This window comes from Lampetra fluviatilis, chromosome 22, assembly GCF_964198595.1.
Source record: "Lampetra fluviatilis chromosome 22, kcLamFluv1.1, whole genome shotgun sequence".
In the NCBI taxonomy this organism is placed as follows: Eukaryota; Metazoa; Chordata; class Hyperoartia; order Petromyzontiformes; family Petromyzontidae; genus Lampetra; species Lampetra fluviatilis.
The window spans coordinates 1,582,501-1,600,459 of record NC_136296.1 but is presented as its reverse complement, the minus strand read 5'-3'; the positions used below and the strand labels follow the sequence as shown (position 1 = coordinate 1,600,459).

General features: G+C 51.2%; 2 non-coding genes and 26 pseudogenes across 2 annotated transcripts; all 28 read left to right on the top strand.

Moving 5' to 3' along the window:
- Positions 1-201: 201 nt before the first annotated feature.
- LOC144940190 (5S ribosomal RNA) lies at positions 202-310 on the top strand (annotated as a pseudogene).
- Positions 311-560: 250 nt separating this feature from the next.
- On the top strand, positions 561-680 carry LOC144939785 (5S ribosomal RNA; annotated as a pseudogene).
- A 249-nt stretch (positions 681-929) lies between these two features.
- LOC144939943 (5S ribosomal RNA) lies at positions 930-1,048 on the top strand (annotated as a pseudogene).
- A 249-nt stretch (positions 1,049-1,297) lies between these two features.
- On the top strand, positions 1,298-1,416 carry LOC144939914 (5S ribosomal RNA; annotated as a pseudogene).
- Positions 1,417-1,666: 250 nt separating this feature from the next.
- LOC144939565 (5S ribosomal RNA) lies at positions 1,667-1,785 on the top strand (annotated as a pseudogene).
- Positions 1,786-2,034: 249 nt separating this feature from the next.
- LOC144939912 (5S ribosomal RNA) lies at positions 2,035-2,143 on the top strand (annotated as a pseudogene).
- A 7,925-nt stretch (positions 2,144-10,068) lies between these two features.
- On the top strand, positions 10,069-10,197 carry LOC144940123 (5S ribosomal RNA; annotated as a pseudogene).
- A 249-nt stretch (positions 10,198-10,446) lies between these two features.
- Positions 10,447-10,555, top strand: LOC144940106 (5S ribosomal RNA; annotated as a pseudogene).
- Positions 10,556-10,804: 249 nt separating this feature from the next.
- Positions 10,805-10,923, top strand: LOC144939952 (5S ribosomal RNA; annotated as a pseudogene).
- Positions 10,924-11,171: 248 nt separating this feature from the next.
- Positions 11,172-11,290, top strand: LOC144939564 (5S ribosomal RNA; annotated as a pseudogene).
- Positions 11,291-11,540: 250 nt separating this feature from the next.
- On the top strand, positions 11,541-11,657 carry LOC144940070 (5S ribosomal RNA; annotated as a pseudogene).
- Positions 11,658-11,906: 249 nt separating this feature from the next.
- On the top strand, positions 11,907-12,025 carry LOC144939117 (5S ribosomal RNA). Its single transcript, XR_013638312.1, has one exon. It is a non-coding gene; the product is annotated as a 5S ribosomal RNA (ribosomal RNA).
- A 249-nt stretch (positions 12,026-12,274) lies between these two features.
- LOC144939851 (5S ribosomal RNA) lies at positions 12,275-12,383 on the top strand (annotated as a pseudogene).
- Positions 12,384-12,632: 249 nt separating this feature from the next.
- Positions 12,633-12,751, top strand: LOC144939814 (5S ribosomal RNA; annotated as a pseudogene).
- Positions 12,752-13,000: 249 nt separating this feature from the next.
- LOC144940193 (5S ribosomal RNA) lies at positions 13,001-13,109 on the top strand (annotated as a pseudogene).
- Positions 13,110-13,357: 248 nt separating this feature from the next.
- On the top strand, positions 13,358-13,466 carry LOC144940138 (5S ribosomal RNA; annotated as a pseudogene).
- Positions 13,467-13,716: 250 nt separating this feature from the next.
- LOC144939820 (5S ribosomal RNA) lies at positions 13,717-13,835 on the top strand (annotated as a pseudogene).
- A 249-nt stretch (positions 13,836-14,084) lies between these two features.
- On the top strand, positions 14,085-14,202 carry LOC144940031 (5S ribosomal RNA; annotated as a pseudogene).
- Positions 14,203-14,451: 249 nt separating this feature from the next.
- On the top strand, positions 14,452-14,570 carry LOC144940024 (5S ribosomal RNA; annotated as a pseudogene).
- Positions 14,571-14,819: 249 nt separating this feature from the next.
- LOC144939813 (5S ribosomal RNA) lies at positions 14,820-14,938 on the top strand (annotated as a pseudogene).
- Positions 14,939-15,187: 249 nt separating this feature from the next.
- On the top strand, positions 15,188-15,296 carry LOC144940167 (5S ribosomal RNA; annotated as a pseudogene).
- Positions 15,297-15,544: 248 nt separating this feature from the next.
- On the top strand, positions 15,545-15,654 carry LOC144940198 (5S ribosomal RNA; annotated as a pseudogene).
- Positions 15,655-15,904: 250 nt separating this feature from the next.
- On the top strand, positions 15,905-16,023 carry LOC144939649 (5S ribosomal RNA; annotated as a pseudogene).
- A 249-nt stretch (positions 16,024-16,272) lies between these two features.
- LOC144940191 (5S ribosomal RNA) lies at positions 16,273-16,381 on the top strand (annotated as a pseudogene).
- A 248-nt stretch (positions 16,382-16,629) lies between these two features.
- LOC144940118 (5S ribosomal RNA) lies at positions 16,630-16,738 on the top strand (annotated as a pseudogene).
- A 250-nt stretch (positions 16,739-16,988) lies between these two features.
- On the top strand, positions 16,989-17,107 carry LOC144939279 (5S ribosomal RNA). The gene has a single exon (XR_013638468.1). It is a non-coding gene; the product is annotated as a 5S ribosomal RNA (ribosomal RNA).
- A 248-nt stretch (positions 17,108-17,355) lies between these two features.
- LOC144939815 (5S ribosomal RNA) lies at positions 17,356-17,474 on the top strand (annotated as a pseudogene).
- Positions 17,475-17,723: 249 nt separating this feature from the next.
- Positions 17,724-17,842, top strand: LOC144939750 (5S ribosomal RNA; annotated as a pseudogene).
- Positions 17,843-17,959: the final 117 nt, after the last annotated feature.

Sequence of the window (17,959 nt, the reverse complement as noted above, 5' to 3'; positions counted from 1 at the left end):
ACTTTTTAGGACAAAAATATTATATTTAATTACCAATTGCTTAATGCTGCCATGCAATCATCTGACCCATAGGTGGCAGCCATCTCAAGCCAGAGGACGAGAGGACTCTAGCCGCCACGAATATAAAGGATTTATAGTGAAAACTTTATTTTTACGGGTTTACTTGTTACATATGAATGTGCCTCAGGTCTCTGCAAGTATTCCTACGACCATATCACCCTGAATGCGCCTGATCGCGGAAGCTAAGCAGGGTCGAGCATGGTTAGTACTTGGATCGGAGACTGCCTGGGAATGCCAGGTGTTGTAGGCTTATGCATTTTCGCATCTGGATGGGTCGCGTTTTACTCATCAATTCAACCCAGTCAGTTCACCTGCCAATTGCACGTGGATATGGTGTACTGCATTGGGATCAAGATTTTTTTGTAAAAGACCGTTTAATGCCACTCTTTCGGGGCTCAACTAGGAGTCCAGAATAAACGTTTTCATGAGTGTTGACCTCCCGCAGTAGAGTTGAATCTTGATTTTTACATATGAATGTGCGTCAGGTCTCTGCAAATATGGCCCACGACCATATCATCCTGAATGCGCCCGATCTCGTCTGATCTCGGAAACTAAGCAGGGTCGAGCCTGGTTCAGTACTTGGATGGGAGATTGCCTGGGAATACCAGGTGTTGTAGGCTTTTGCATTTTCGCATCTGGATGGGTCGCGTTTTACTCTTCAATTCACCCAGTCAGTTCACCTGCCAATTGCACGTGGAAATGGTGTACTGCATTGGGATCAATATTTTCTGGTAAAAGACCGTTTAATGCCACTCTTTTGGGGCTCAACCAGGAGTCCAGAATAAACGTTTTCATGAGTGTTGACCTCCCGCAGTCGAGTTGAATCTTGATTTTTACATATGAATGTGCGTCAGGTCTCTGCAAGTATGGCCCACGACCATATCACCCTGAATGCCCCCGATCTCGTCTAATCTCGGAAGCAAAGCAGGGTCGAGCCTGGTTAGTACTTGGATGGGAGACTGACTGGGAATACCAGATGTTATAGGCTTTTGCATTTTCGTATCTGGATGGGTCGCGTTTTACTCTTCAATTCACCCAGTCAGTTCACCTACCAATTGCACGTGGATATGGTGTACTGCATTGGGATCAATATTTTCTTGTAAAAGACCGTTTAATGCCACTCTTTCGGGGCTCAACAAGGAGTCCAGAATAAACGTTTTCATGAGTGTTGACCTCCCGCAGTAGAGTTGAATTTTGATTTTTACATGTGATTGTGCGTCAGGTCTCTGCAAGTATGGCCTACGACCATATCACCCTGAATGCGCCCGATCTCGTCTGATCTCGGAAGCTAAGCAGAGTCGAGCCTGGTTAGTGTTTGAATGGAAGAATGCCTGGGAATACCAGGTGTTGTAGGCATTTGCATTTTCGCATCTGGATGGGGGTCGCGTTTTACTCTTCAATTCACCCAGTCAGTTCACCTGCCAATTGCACGTGGATATGGTGTACTGCATTGGGATCTAGATTTTCTTGTAAAAGACCGTTTAATGCACTCTTTCGGGGTTCAACCAGGAGTCCAGAATAAACGTTTTCATGAGTGTTGACCTCCTGCAGTAGAGTTGAATCTTGATTTTTACATATGAATGTGTGTCAGGTTGCTGCAAGCATGGCCCACGACCATATCACCCTGAATGCGACCGATCTCGTCTGATCTCGGAAACTAAGCATGGTCGAGCCTGGTTAGTACTTGGATGGGAGACTGCCTGGGAATACCAGGTGTTGTAGGCTTTTGCATTTTCGCATCTGGATGGGTCGCGTTTTACTCTTCAATTCACCCAGTCAGTTCACCTGCCAATTGCACGTGGATATGGTGTACTGCATTGGGATCAATATTTTCTTGTAAAAGACCGTTTAATGCCACTCTTTCGGGGCTCAACAAGGAGTCCAGAAGAAACGTTTTCATGAGTGTTGACCTCCCGCAGTAGAGTTGAATCTTGATTTTTACATATGAATGTGCGTCAGGTCTCTGCAAGTATGGCCTACGACCATATCAACCTGAAGGCGCCTGATCTCGGAAGCTAAGCAGGGTCGAGCCTGGTTAGTACTTGGATAGGAGACTCCCTGGGAATACCAGGTGTTGTAGGCTTTTGCATTTTCTCATCTGGATGGGTCGCGTTTTACTCTTCAATTCACCCAGTCAGATCACCTTCCAATTGCACGTGGATATGGTGTACTGCATTGGGATCAATATTTTCTTATAAAAGACCGTTTAATGCCACTCATTCGGGGCTCAACCAGGAGTCCAGAATAAACGTTTTCATGAGTGTTGACCTCCCGCAGTAGAGTTGAATCTTGATTTTTACATATGAATGTGCGTCAGGTCTCTGCAAGTATGGCCTACGACCATATCACCCTGAATGCGCCCGATCTCGTCTGATCTCGGAAGCTAAGCAGGGTCGAGCCTGGTTAGTGTTTGAATGTGTAGTGGTGGTGTTGACGCGCGCCGACTGTGACAGTGATGGATCACGGGGCGGCACGGGGTGCGGGGTTGGGCACGCGTTGTGGGCGTGGTATGGACGCGCGTGCCGGGAGTGACGGATGACGGGGCGGCGCGGCGTGGGTGGTGAGGCACGCTGAGATGTGGGAAAACAGGATCGTAGCCAGCGCCCAGTGATTGGTCAAATAGGATGGGTGCTCTCAGCGACGTCCGCAGGTGGGGTATAAAGGGGGACGCGCGAGAGCACTCGGGGTTGTTAGCCAGTTGAAGATTGAAGACGGAGTTGAAGACATAGTGCCCCGAGACCCCTAGTCCCGCTGTCCTTGTAGGGACCGGGGCCCTGTGTGGCTCGGAGGCGAGACTGTGGGACCTGTGGTTCGACGCCCACGTGGGTCGGGACTGGGGGACCCACAGTCGAGACGGACACCCCGGCAGGGTGTGTCCAGAGTAGCTCAGTGGGTGTTTGTCACCCGAGTAGCTCAGTGGGCGTTAGTCGCCAGAGTAGCTAAGTGGGTGTTGGTCACCCGAGTAGCTCAGTGGGTGTTTGTCACCCGAGTAGCTCAGTGGGCGTTAGTCGCCAGAGTAGCTCAGTGGGCGTTAGTCGCCAGAGTAGCTAAGTGGGTGTTGGTCACCCGAGTAGCTCAGTGGGTGTTAGTCACCCGAGTAGCTGAGTGGGTGTTAGTCACCTGTGAACCGAAGTTGGTGAAATAAAGAGTGTGCTACCCGTGAAGTCGTCTCCCGCCGAGTTACTACATTACAACTGGCGTCAGAAGTAAACCTGTCTTCAAGAAGAATGGATACTAGGAAGACTACCCGTACCCACGAGCGAGATCGGGAAGACGACACCAACCTCGGGAGGAGAGGAAGAGGAGTTGCCGCCGATGCAGCACTTCGCGGCGATGGCCGACGCTCAGCTCGCCTCCGACACCAGCCTACAGGACGCGCACTCCCGCCTGGCGGAGTTGCTGCTCGCCGCCGCTGCAGTTTTGGCGGAGATCTCCGTTCCAGCGGGCGGAGGGACGGCTGCGGGGTTGGTGGAGGCGGCGCGGCTGGAGGGTTCCCGCCAGAAGGCGCTTCGCGCCAAAAGTTTTGAGGTTGGCGCCGTTTTTGAGGGACCGCCATTGTTTGGCGGGAAGCGGGGACACCACGTGGCCGGAGATCTCCACTCAGCGCGGCCCGTGTCATCGGCGCGCGCCGGAGCTTTCCAGGGTGCGACTGCTGACAGAGCCGACATTTTGTACAACCACAGTGGCGCGGGGGAAAATCGTTCCGACGACGACGACGACCGAGTCCTCCAGCAACGATTGCCCGCGCTGTCGGCGTTCAAGGCAGACGGAGGCGACTGGGGAGCCTTCCACCGAAGGTTCCTCGCACATCAAGAAATGTCGGGGTGGTCCGACACCACTGCCCTGCGCGCTCTGCCAGCGATGCTCGACGACGACGCGCTTGCAGCCTTCACATCGGCCCCAAGGTCGTCTCGCTCAACGCTCCAGGCCGCGCTACACCTGATGGCTAAGGTGTTCGGCCCGCCCTCGACCTGCCGCCACCAATTCTACGATCGGCGGAAGGTGGTTGGGGAAACAACGCTCGCCTATCGCACGGCGCTGCTCGCCTTGGCGGACGCAGCTTTTCCCCGCATGGACAAGGAGGGGAAGGACGCCATGGTGACGGAGCAGCTGCTGGCGTTGGCCCACGAGTTGGGAGTTCCCATCAATGTGGCGGACGAAATGGATATCTGCTCCCTGGCGATCGCCACGAGTATTCACGCGTACGAGGTCCTCAAGCGCAAGCCGACGGTCGTCTGCAAATTGGCGGAGAACGCGGCACTGGCCACCACGATCGCCGAGCCTCAGCCAGCTGCGGATCGGGAGCAGGCCTTCGCTGTATCGCGTCCGGGGGAGTGGAGAACGGGAGGTCGTTCACCCACACGTTCATCCCGCAAGCTGGAGCAACCGAAACCTACGACGTCCCTCGTCGTCTGCTACAACTGCGGCCTTCGGGGTCACGTCGCAGCCGGGTGCCGGGCCCCGCGTCAGCGCGCCACGGGACCACGTCGGGACGACGACCAGGCCCACAAGTCATCCCAACTAAACCCGGCAAGTCGCGGCACCTCACACGCCCGGTCCACATACGCGGCACGTTCGGGTCGCCGCTTGGCGGTGGGGGGTCCGCGGCTGGGTGCCGGGGGTTCACTTCGGCGGGGGGGGTCCGTACACGGCCCGCAAGCAGTCGAATGGTCCGAATTGGCCCACAGGATAGTGGCTGCGTCGGCCGGGTCGTCCGTGGTAACGGGGTTTATTGACGGGGTTGAGGTCCGGGTGCTTGTGGACACGGGTGCGTCGGCCACTATCATTTCGGACCTTATTTATAACATTCTTCCCGTCCAAAGTCGACCCCTTCTGCCTGTGGACGTGCCATTTTATGCGGCGAATGGGGGATCCCTGGGGATCATCGGCCAGATTCGGGCGACTATTTGCATTGGTGACATCAAATTGGCGGGCCCTATTTTTGTATCATCATCGCTGGCCGTTCCTTGTTTGCTAGGTACGGACTTTTTGTCCAAAATGCCCATCAAAATTCTCATAGATCAGGCCTGCATTGAGCTTCCGTCGGGACGGCGGGTTGCGTTCTTGACAAGCCCTACCAAAATACGCACGGTTTGTGCGACGGTGCAGGCGCTGGCAACTCAGACTGTACGGGTGCCCCCGGGATCGCAAATGTTGGTACCCCTTCGGTTGAGGAAACCACTCGGGGTGGGTGTGGGGGCACAGGGAGTACTGTTGGGGCCGTCTAACAGGGCCAAAAGTGGCCTCGACTTGGCGGTAGCTCAAACCATGGTGAGAGGGGACAGTGAGCCGTTCGTAATGGTCCTGAATACGGGGTCGCGGCCGGCCATAATTACGCAGGGAACGGTGCTGGCTCACGCCGCGCCGCTACCCGTTGAGGAACAGCTCGTTGCTCACGCCGATATCAGTGTCGAGTCGCATCCTCCAAGTGATGAGGGGACAGAGTGGTTGGACTCGTTGTGTGCCGGGTCTGCTAACTTGTCCAAGGTGCAATTGGGAGCATTGAGGGGTTTGCTACTCGAGTTTGCTGACGTGTTCAGCAGACATAAGTACGATATCGGCTGCACAGACCTGTTGCGCCACCACATAGCTACGGGGGACGCGGCCCCTATTCGACAGAATCCCTTCCGGCTCAGCCCAGCCGAGAAGGAGCATGTGCAGTCGGCGGTTAATGATATGTTGGCGGCCGACATCATTTCGCCCTCTTCTAGTCCGTGGGGTGCTCCTATTGTCCTAGTTAAAAAACAGGACGGGTCTTTGCGGTTCTGTGTCGATTTCCGCCGCTTAAACAAAATCTCGATGGCGGATGCGTATCCGCTCCCCAGAATGGATGAGTCGCTGGATGCCTTGGCGGGAGCACAGTTTTTTTCCACACTCGATCTGCTTTCCGGATTTTGGCAATTGCCCCTCGATAACGAATCTTAACCTAAAACCGCTTTCCGGACACCTGGTGGCCTATTTGAATTCAACCGTTTGCCCATGGGCTTACATTCTGCTCCCGCCACGTTCCAGAGGCTCATGGATTTGGTTTTGTCGGGCCTCCAATGGGACACCTGTTTGATTTATCTCGACGATATCATCGTTTTCAGCCGGACTTTTGAGGAGCACCTCCAGCGACTGAGAGCGGTGTTCCTCAGGATGCGTTCCGCTAAGCTTAAATTTAAACCGGCTAAATGTTTTCTGCTTCGGGAATCGGTCAGGTATTTGGGCCATATCGTGAGTCGTTCAGGGATCTCGACAGACCCTGCTAAGACGCACTGCGTCAGCTCATGGCTAACGCCAACCTCGGTCACGGAGGTTCGCAGCTTTATTGGATTCGCCTCCTATTACCGTCGTTTTGTCAAGCAGTTTGCCACCATAGCCAGGCCCCTGCACGCTTTGACGGCTAAGGGGGTGCGGTTTCACTGGGGTGCGGAAGAGGAGGCTGCATTCTGCTCTCTTCGTGACGCCTTGGTGCAGGCTCCCCCCTTGTGTTACCCCGATTTCACACAACCGTTTTTGCTTGACACGGATGCCAGCAACACAGGTATCGGGGGAGTGCTCTCACAGGTGGTCGGTGGGGTTGAACGGGTGGTCGCCTACGGTAGTAGAGTTCTTTCCCCCGCCGAACAACGCTATTGCGTGACTCGCCGTGAATTGTTAGCGATTGTGTTTTTTACACAGCAATTCAGGCCGTATCTTTACGGCCGTCATTTTACGGTTCGTACGGACCATGCGGCTCTCCAATACGCTATACGGGTGGCGCAGCCATCGGGCCAATTGTCCCGATGGTTGGAGGTCCTTCAGGACTACCAATTCACGACGATTTACCGCAAGGGATTACGACACTCAAATGCGGACGCCTTGTCGCGGTTGCCACCGCGCACGGACTGCGCATGTTTGCTGGGATCGGCGCGGTGTAAACCCCCGGTCGCCGACACCGCGGGAGTTGCGCTCGCCGCCACTGACACCCCGGGTGTCGACGCTCCCACGGAAAGGGACTCGCTGTTATCGTTGCCCCTCATTGAGTGGGGCCGTCTCCAAATGTCCGACAGCTCCCTGCTTACGCTACGTCGAAAAGTTGACGCTCCCGAGGTAGGGGATGCGCAGGTCGGTTCCTGGGTGTGCAGACAGGGCCTCTTGATGAAGTGGGAAAACATGTCCCGGCGTCACGTGCTCGTTGTGCCTTTTGCTATGCGGGGTAGGGTCGTTCTGGCTGCTCATGAACGACTCATGCATCTGGGTTTTCACAAAACGCTCGCCCTAATCCAGCGAGACTATTATTGGCCGGGGATGGGTAACTACGTGGCGAACATTCTTAAGGGATGCGTAGGGTGCGCCCGAAGAAAACCGCCACCATTGGCGGCTAATCCACCACTGCAATCCATTCAAGTTTCGCGCACAAACGAATTGGTTGCGTTAGACATCTTGGGGCCCTTTCCTGCTACGCCGAGGGGAAATAGGTTCCTGCTGGTTGGCGTAGAGTACTTCACCCGATGGCCCATGGAATGGCCACTCGCCAACCAGTCGGCTGCAGCGGTTGCGGACGCCTTCGTCCAGGGTTATGTTTTGGACAAGGGCGCCCCCGAACGCTTGCTGACGGATCAAGGAAAGAATTTTTCGAGCATTTTGTTGCGCGAGGTGTGCGACCTGTTGGGTACAAAGAAAGTGCGGACTTCCCCGTACCACCCGCAGACTGACGGGATGGTTGAGCGTCTGAACAGGACGATTACGTCTATGCTGTGCTAACAGGTCTGCGACGATCAGGTTGATTGGGACTTACAGGTGCCGGGGGTACTCGCGGCCTATCGAATGGCCCCTCATGCGGCGACGGGGTTTTCCCCGTTTTTTCTTATGTATGGGCGGGAGGCCGATCCGGCCATGGACGTCCAACTGGGGATTTCCCAGCCACGTGCAAAATCAAAATTGGCAGACCACATCAAATTTAATATCGCCAAATTGGCTGAAGCGCGGGAGGCGGCGAGATTGAATTCGCGGTCTCGGCAAATCGCGAACGAGAGATTGCATGGACGGAGGGTGCATACGCACGATTGGAAACCAGGCGATAAGGCCTGGCTGCATTGTCCACATGCACCGTTGGCTACGTCCCCCAAATTGTTGAGACTTTGGAGGGGACCGGTGGAAATTGTGCGGGTTGCACGACCCCAGAGTATACAGATTAAATGGGGAAAACGCCGTTGGTACGTGCACCCCTCCCGACTGAAGCCCTATGCGGCACCGTGTGACCCCGTTCTGTGCCGTAACGACCGGGCGTGTGATGTGACCGTCGACTCGGGGAGGGATGTGTCGCAGGCTGATCCTCACGTGTCTCCACCTGACCCTCCCCCAGGTGTCTCGGGCCTGACGGCTGCTGACCGTCGGGAAAGGAACCCAGCGGCACGCGCGGGTCCCCGATGCCTGGCCCGTGCCTTCCTGAACTGCCGGCACCACCGGACGGACTCGGGCTAGGGCACAACACTTTTCATGAAGACATTTTTCAACACCGAGCTCGCCCGGTGTTCCCCCTCTGCCGGGGTAATGTCCCGTTCTAGGGACGCTCGGAAAGAATGGGACGCTGCACGAGTCGGAAGAGAAGAAGAAAAAAAAAAAGGGAAAAAAAAAAAATTATTTTTCTTTTCTGCATACACATTTGGTATTGTCACTCGCCGGATTGTATATATTGTTCTGTTGTTGTGTAGTGGCATTGGTTGATGGTTGCGGATGGCAGTGTTCGCGTTGTGTTGTGTTGTTACGTTGGTTGTTGTTCTTGTTGTTGTGTTACGGGGCACACTGGGGGGAGGGGGTGTTGTATATTTTTATAGCAGCCGGGTCGGCTGCGAGCTATGTGGTAGGGGGTGATGTAGTGGTGGTGTTGACGCGCGCCGACTGTGACAGTGATGGATCACGGGGCGGCACGGGGTGCGGGGTTGGGCACGCGTTGTGGGCGTGGTATGGACGCGCGCGCTGGGAGTGACGGATGACGGGGCGGCGCGGCGTGGGTGGTGAGGCACGCTGAGATGTGGGAAAACAGGATCGTAGCCAGCGCCCAGTGATTGGTCAAATAGGATGGGTTCTCTCAGCGACGTCCGCAGGTGGGGTATAAAGGGGGACGCGCGAGAGCACTCGGGGTTGTTAGCCAGTTGAAGATCGAAGACGGAGTTGAAGACATAGTGCCCCGAGACCCCTAGTCCCGCTGTCCTTGTAGGGACCGGGGCCCTGTGTGGCTCGGAGGCGAGTCTGTGGGACCCGTGGTTCGACGCCCACGTGGGTCGGGACTGGGGGACCCACAGTCGAGACGGACACCCTGGCAGGGTGTGTCCAGAGTAGCTCAGTGGGTGTTTGTCACCCGAGTAGCTCAGTGGGCGTTAGTCGCCAGAGTAGCTAAGTGGGTGTTGGTCACCCGAGTAGCTCAGTGGGTGTTTGTCACCCGAGTAGCTCAGTGGGCGTTAGTCGCCAGAGTAGCTCAGTGGGCGTTAGTCGCCAGAATAGCTAAGTGGGTGTTGGTCACCCGAGTAGCTCAGTGGGTGTTAGTCACCCGAGTAGCTAAGTGGGTGTTAGTCACCCGAGTAACCAAGTGGGTGTTAGTCACCCGAGTAGCTGAGTGGGTGTTAGTCACCCGGGTAACCAAGTGGGTGTTAGTCACCCGAGTAACCAAGTGGGTGTTAGTCACCTGTGAACCGAAGTTGGTGAAATAAAGAGTGTGCTACCCGTGAAGTCGTCTCCCGCCCAGTTACTACATTACAAATGGAAGACTGCCTGGGAATACCAGGTGTTGTAGGCTTTTGCATTTTCGCATCTGGATGGGTCGCGTTTTACTCTTCAATTCACCCAGTCAGTTCACCTGCCAATTGCACGTGGATATGATGTACTGCATTGGGATCAAGATTTTCTTGTAAAAGACCGTTTAATGCCACTGTTTCGGGGCTCAACCAGGAGTCCAAAATAAACTTTTCATGAGTGTTGACCTCCCGCTGTAGAGTTGAATCTTGATTTTTACATATGAATGTGCGTCAGGTCTTTGCAAGTATGGCCTACGACCATATCACCCTGAATGCGGGCGATCTCGTCTGATCTCGTCTGATCGTGGAAGCTAAGCAGGTTTGAACCTGGTTAGTACTTGGATGGGAGACTGCCTGGGAATACCAGGTGTTGTAGGCTTTTGCATTTTCGTATCTGGATGGGTCGCGTTTTACTCTTCAATTCACCCAGTCAGTTCACCTGCCAATTGCACGTGGATATGGTGTACTGCATTGGGATCAAGATTTTATTGTAAAAAACCGTTTAATGCCACTCTTTCGTGGCTCAACCAGGATTCCAGAATAAACGTTTTCACGAGTGTTGACCTCCCGCAGTAGAGTTGAATCTTGATTTTTACATATGAATGTGCGTCAGGTCTCTGCAAGTATGGCCTACGACCATATCAACCTGAAGGCGCCTGCTCTCGGAAGCTAAGCAGGGTCGAGCCTGGTTAGTACTTGGATGGGAGACTGCCTGGGAATACCAGGTGTTGTAGGCTTTAGCATTTTCGCATCTGGATGGGTCGCGTTTTACTCTTCAATTCACCCAGTCAGTTCACCTGCCAATTGCACGTGGATACGGTGCACTGCATTAGGATCAAGATTTTCTTGTAAAAGACCGTTTAATGCCACTCTTTCGGGGCTCAACCAGGAGTCCAGAATAAACGTTTTCATGAGTGTTGACCTCCCGCAGTAGAGTTGAATCTTGATTTTTACATGTGATTGTGCGTCAGGTCTCTGCAAGTATGGCCTACGACCATATCACCCTGAATGCGCCCGATCTCGTCTGATTTTGGAAGCTAAGCAGAGTCGAGCCTGGTTAGTGTTTGAATGGAAGACTGCCTGGGAATACCAGGTGTTGTAGGCATTTGCATTTTCGCATCTGGATGGGTCGCGTTTTACTCTTCAATTCACCCAGTCAGTTCACCTGCCAATTGCACGTGGATATGGTGTACTGCATTGGGATCAAGATTTTCTTGTAAAAGACCGTTTAATGCACTCTTTCGGGGTTCAACCAGGAGTCCAGAATAAACGTTTTCATGAGTGTTGACCTCCTGCAGTAGAGTTGAATCTTGATTTTGACATATGAATGTGCGTCAGGTTGCTGCAAGCATGGCCCACGACCATATCACCCTGAATGCGACCGATCTCGTCTGATCTCGGAAACTAAGCATGGTCGAGCCTGGTTAGTACTTGGATGGGAGACTGCCTGGGAATACCAGGTGTTGTAGGCTTTTGCATTTTCGCATCTGGATGGGTCGCGTTTTACTCTTCAATTCACCCAGTCAGTTCACCTGCCAATTGCACGTGGATATGGTGTACTGCATTGGGATCAATATTTTTTTTGTAAAAGACCGTTTAATGCCACTCTTTCGGGGATCAACAAGGAGTCCAGAATAAACGTTTTCATGAGTGTTGACCTCCCGCAGTAGAGTTGAATCTTGATTTTTACATGTGATTGTGCGTCAGGTCTCTGCAAGTATGGCCTACGACCATATCACCCTGTATGCGCCCGATCTCGTCTGATCTCGGAAGCTGAGCAGGGTAGCCTGGTTAGTACTTGGATGGGAGACTGCCTGGGAATACCAGATGTTTTAGGCTTTTGCATTTTCGTATCTGGATGGGTCGCGTTTTACTCTTCAATTCACCCAGTCAGTTCACCTGCCAATTGCACGTGGATATGGTGTACTGCATTGGGATCAATATTTTCTTGTAAAAGACCGTTTAATGCCACTCTTTCGGGGCTCAACAAGGCGTCCAGAATAAACGTTTTCATGAGTGTTGACCTCCCGCAGTAGAGTTGAATCTTGATTTTTACATGTGATTGTGCGTCAGGTCTCTGCAAGTATGGCCTACGACCATATCACCCTGAATGCGCCCGATCTCGTCTGATCTCGGAAACTAAGCATGGTCGAGCCTGGTTAGTACTTGGATGGGAGACTGCCTGGGAATACCAGGTGTTGTAGGCATTTGCATTTTCGTATCTGGATGGGTCGCGTTTTACTCTTCAATTCACCCAGTCAGTTCACCTGCCAATTGCACGTGGATATGGTGTACTGCATTGGGATCAAGATTTTCTTGTAAAAGACAGTTTAATGCCACTCTTTCGGGGCTCAACCAGGAGTCCAGAATAAACGTTTTCATGAGTGTTGACCTCCCGCAGTAGAGTTGAATCTTGATTTTTACATATGAATGAGCGTCAGTTCTCTGCAAGTATGGCCTACGACCATATCACCCTGAATGCACCTGATCTCGGAAGCTAAGTGGGGTCGAGCCTGGTAAGTACTTGGATGGGAGACTGCCTGGGAATACCAGGTGTTGTAGGCTTTAGCATCTTCGCATCTGGATGGGTCGCGTTTTACTCTTCAATTCACCCAGTCAGTTCACCTGCCAATTGCACGTGGATATGGTGTACTGCATTGGGATCAATATTTTCTTATAAAAGACCGTTTAATGCCACTCATTCGGGGCTCAACCAGGAGTCCAGAATAAACGTTTTCATGAGTGTTGACCTCCCGCAGTAGAGTTGAATCTTGATTTTTACATATGAATGTGCGTCAGGTCTCTGCAAGTATGGCCTACGAACATATCACCCTGAATGCGCCCGATCTCGTCTGATCTCGGACGCTAAGCAGGGTCGAGCCTGGTTAGTGTTTGAATGGCAGACTGCCTGGGAATACCAGGTGTTGTAGGCTTTTGCATTTTCGCATCTGGATGGGTCGCGTTTTACTCTTCAATTCACCCAGTCAGTTCACCTGCCAATTGCACGTGGATATGGTGTACTGCATTGGGATCAAGATTTTCTTGTAAAAGACCGTTTGATGCCACTCTTTCGGGGCTCAACCAGGAGTCCAGAATTAACGTTTTCATGAGTGTTGACCTCCCGCAGTAGAGTTGAATCTTGATTTTTACATATGAATGTGCGTCAGGTCTCTGCAAGTATGGCCTACGAACATATCACCCTGTATGCGCCTGATCTCGGAAGCTAAGCAGGGTCGAGCCTGGTTAGTGTTTGAATGGAAGACTGCCTGGGAATACCAGGTGTTGTAGGCTTTTGCATTTTCGCATCTGGATGGGTCGCGTTTTACTCTTCAATTCACCCAGTCAGTTCACCTGCCAATTGCACGTGGATATGGTGTACTGCATTGGGATCAATATTTTCTTGTAAAAGACCGTTTAATGCACTCTTTCGGGGTTCAACCAGGAGTCCAGAATAAACGTTTTCATGAGTGTTGACCTCCCGCAGTAGAGTTGAATCTTGATTTTTACATATGAATGTGCGTCAGGTCTCTGCCAGTATGGCCTACGACCAAATCACCCTGAATGCGTCTGATCTCGGAAGCTAAGCAGGGTCGAGCCTGGTTAGTACTTGTATGGGAGACTGCCTGGGAATACCAAGTGTTGTAGGCTTTTTGCATTTTCGTATCTGGATGGGTCGCGTTTTACTCTTCAATTCACCCAGTCAGTTCACCTGCCAATTGCACGTGGATATGGTGTACTGCATTGGGATCAAGATTTTCTTGTAAAAGACCGTTTAATGCCACTGTTTCAGGGCTCAACCAGGAGTCCAGAATAAACGTTTTCATGAGTGTTGACCTCCCGCAGTAGAGTTGAATCTTGATTTTTACAAATGAAATTTCGTCAGGTCTCTGCAAATATGGCCCACGACCATATCACCCTGAATGCGCCCGATCTCGTCTAATCTCGGAAGCTAAGCAGGGTCGTGCCTGGTTAGTACTTGGATGGGAGACTGCCTGGGAATACCAGATGTTATAGGCTTTTGCATTTTCGTATCTGGATGGGTCGCGTTTTACTCTTCAATTCACCCAGTCAGTTCACCTGCCAATTGCACGTGGATATGGTGTACTGCATTGGGATCAATATTTTCTTGTAAAAGACCGTTTAATGCCACTGTTTTAGGGCTCAACCAGGAGTCCAGAATAAACGTTTTCATGAGTGTTGACCTCCCGCAGTAGAGTTGAATCTTGATTTTTACAAATGAAATTTCGTCAGGTCTCTGCAAATATGGCCCACGACCATATCACCCTGCATGCGCCCGATCTCGTCTAATCTCGGAAGCTAAGCAGGGTCGAGCCTGTTAGTACTTGGATGGGAGACTGCCTGGGAATACCAGATGTTATAGGCTTTTGCATTTTCGTATCTGGATGGGTCGCGTTTTACTCTTCAATTCACCCAGTCAGTTCACCTGCCAATTGCACGCGGATATGGTGTACTGCATTGGCATCAATATTTTCTTATAAAAGACCGTTTAATGCCACTCATTCGGGGCTCAACCAGGAGTCCAGAATAAACGTTTTCATGAGTGTTGACCTCCCGCAGTAGAGTTGAATCTTGATTTTTACATATGAATGTGCGTCAGGTCTCTGCAAGTATGGCCTACGAACATATCACCCTGAATGCGCCCAATCTCGTCTGATCTCGGACGCTAAGCAGGGTCGAGCCTGGTTAGTGTTTGAATGGCAGACTGCCTGGGAATACCAGGTGTTGTAGGCTTTTGCATTTTCGCATCTGGATGGGTCGCGTTTTACTCTTCAAATCACCCAGTCAGTTCACCTGCCAAATGCACGTGGATATGGTGTACTGCATTGGGATCAAGATTTTCTTGTAAAAGACCGTTTAATGCCACTCTTTCGGGGCTCAACCAGGAGTCCAGAAGAAACGTTTTCATGAGTGTTGACCTCCCGCAGTAGAGTTGAATCTTGATTTTTACATATGAATGTGCGTCAGGTCTCTGCAAGTATGGCCTACGAACATATCACCCTGAATGCGCCCGATCTCGTCTGATCTCGGACGCTAAGCAGGGTCGAGCCTGGTTAGTGTTTGAATGGCAGACTGCCTGGGAATACCAGGTGTTGTAGGCTTTTGCATTTTCGCATCTGGATGGGTCGCGTTTTACTCTTCAAATCACCCAGTCAGTTCACCTGCCAAATGCACGTGGATATGGTGTACTGCATTGGGATCAAGATTTTCTTGTAAAAGACCGTTTAATGCCACTGTTTCAGGGCTCAACCAGGAGTCCAGAATAAACGTTTTCATGAGTGTTGACCTTCCGCAGTAGAGTTGAATCTTTATTTTTACAAATGAAATTTCGTCAGGTCTCTGCAAATATGGCCCACGACCATATCACCCTGAATGCGCCCAATCTCGGAAGCTAAGCAGGGTCGAGCCTGGTTAGTACTTGGATGGGAGACTGCCTGGGAATACCAGATGTTATAGGCTTTTGCATTTTCGTATCTGGATGGGTCGCGTTTTACTCTTCAATTCACCCAGTCAGTTCACCTGCCAATTGCACGTGGATATGGTGTACTGCATTGGGATCAATATTTTCTTGTAAAAGACCGTTTAATGCACTCTTTCGGGGTTCAACCAGGAGTCCAGAATAAACGTTTTCATGAGTGTTGACCTCCCGCAGTAGAGTTGAATCTTGATTTTTACATATGAATGTGCGTCAGGTCTCTGCCAGTATGGCCTACGACCAAATCACCCTGAATGCGTCTGAGCTCGGAAGTTAAGCAGGGTTCGAGCCTGGTTAGTACTTGTATGGGAGACTGCCTGGGAATACCAAGTGTTGTAGGCTTTTTGCATTTTCGCATCTGGATGGGTCGCGTTTTACTCTTCAAATCACCCAGTCAGTTCACCTGACAAATGCACGTGGATATGGTGTACTGCATTGGGATCAAGATTTTCTTGTAAAAGACCGTTTAATGCCACTGTTTCAGGGCTCAACCAGGAGTCCAGAATAAACGTTTTCATGAGTGTTGACCTCCCGCAGTAGAGTTGAATCTTGATTTTTACAAATGAAATTTCGTCAGGTCTCTGCAAATATGGCCCACGACCATATCACCCTGAATGCGCCCGATCTCGTCTAATCTCGGAAGCTAAGCAGGGTCGAGCCTGGTTAGTACTTGGATGGGAGACTGCCTGGGAATACCAGATGTTATAGGCTTTTGCATTTTTGTATCTGGATGGGTCGCGTTTTACTCTTCAATTCACCCAGTCAGTTCACCTGCCAATTGCACGTGGATATGGTGTACTGCATTGGGATCAAGATTTTCTTGTAAAAGACCGTTTGATGCCACTCTTTCGGGGCTCAACCAGGAGTCCAGAATAAACGTTTTCATGAGTGTTGACCTCCCGCAGTAGAGTTGAATCTTGATTTTTACATATGAATGTGCGTCAGGTCTCTGCAAGTATGGCCTACGAACATATCACCCTGTATGCGCCTGATCTCGGAAGCTAAGCAGGGTCGAGCCTGGTTAGTGTTTGAATGGAAGACTGCCTGGGAATACCAGGTGTTGTAGGCTTTTGCATTTTCGCATCTGGATGGGTCGCGTTTTACTCTTCAATTCACCCAGTCAGTTCACCTGCCAATTGCACGTGGATATGGTGTACTGCATTGGGATCAATATTTTCTTGTAAAAGACCGTTTAATGCACTCTTTCGGGGTTCAACCAGGAGTCCAGAATAAACGTTTTCATGAGTGTTGACCTCCCGCAGTAGAGTTGAATCTTGATTTTTACATATGAATGTGCGTCAGGTCTCTGCCAGTATGGCCTACGACCAAATCACCCTGAATGCATCTGATCTCGGAAGCTAAGCAGGGTCGAGCCTGGTTAGTACTTGTATGGGAGACTGCCTGGGAATACCAAGTGTTGTAGGCTTTTTGCATTTTCGCATCTGGATGGGTCGCGTTTTACTCTTCAAATCACCCAGTCAGTTCACCTGCCAAATGCACGTGGATATGGTGTACTGCATTGGGATCAAGATTTTCTTGTAAAAGACCGTTTAATGCCACTGTTTCAGGGCTCAACCAGGAGTCCAGAATAAACGTTTTCATGAGTGTTGACCTCCCGCAGTAGAGTTGAATCTTGATTTTTACATATGAATGTGCGTCAGGTCTCTGCAAGTATGGCCTACGACCATATCACCCTGAATGCGCCCGATCTCGTCTGATCTCGGAAGCTAAGCAGGGTCGAGCCGGGTTAGTGCTTGTATGGGAGACTGCCTGGGAATACCAAGTGTTGTAGGCTTTTTGCATTTTCGCATCTGGATGGGTCGCGTTTTACTCTTCAAATCACCCAGTCAGTTCACCTGCCAAATGCACGTGGATATGGTGTACTGCATTGGGATCAATATTTTCTTGTAAAAGACCGTTTAATGCCACTGTTTCGGGGCTCAACCAGGAGTCCAGAATAAACGTTTTCATGAGTGTTGACCTCCCGCAGTAGAGTTGAATCTTGATTTTTACAAAAAATTTCGTCAGGTCTCTGCAAATATGGCCCACGACCATATCACCCTGAATGCGCCCGATCTCGTCTAATCTCGAAAGCTAAGCAGGGTCGAGCCTGGTTAGTACTTGGATGGGAGACTGCCTGGGAATACCAGATGTTATAGGCTTTTGCATTTTCGTATCTGGATGGGTCGCGTTTTACTCTTCAATTCACCCAGTCAGTTCACCTGCCAATTGCACGTGGATATGGTGTACTGCATTGGGATCAAGATTTTCTTGTAAAAGACCGTTTGATGCCACTCTTTCGGGTCTCAACCAGGAGTCCAGAATATACGTTTTCATGAGTGTTGACCTCCCGCAGTAGAGTTGAATCTTGATTTTTACATATGAATGTGCGTCAGGTCTCTGCAAGTACGGCCTACGACCATATCACCCTGAATGCGCCCGATCTCGTCTGTTCTCGGAAGCTAAGCAGGGTCGTGCCTGGTTAGTGTTTGAATGGAAGACTGCCTGGGAATACCAGGTGTTGTAGGCTTTTGCATTTTCGCATCTGGATGGGTCGCGTTTTACTCTTCAATTCACCCAGTCAGTTCACCTGCCAATTGCACGTGGATATGGTGTACTGCATTGGGATCAAGATTTTCTTGTAAAA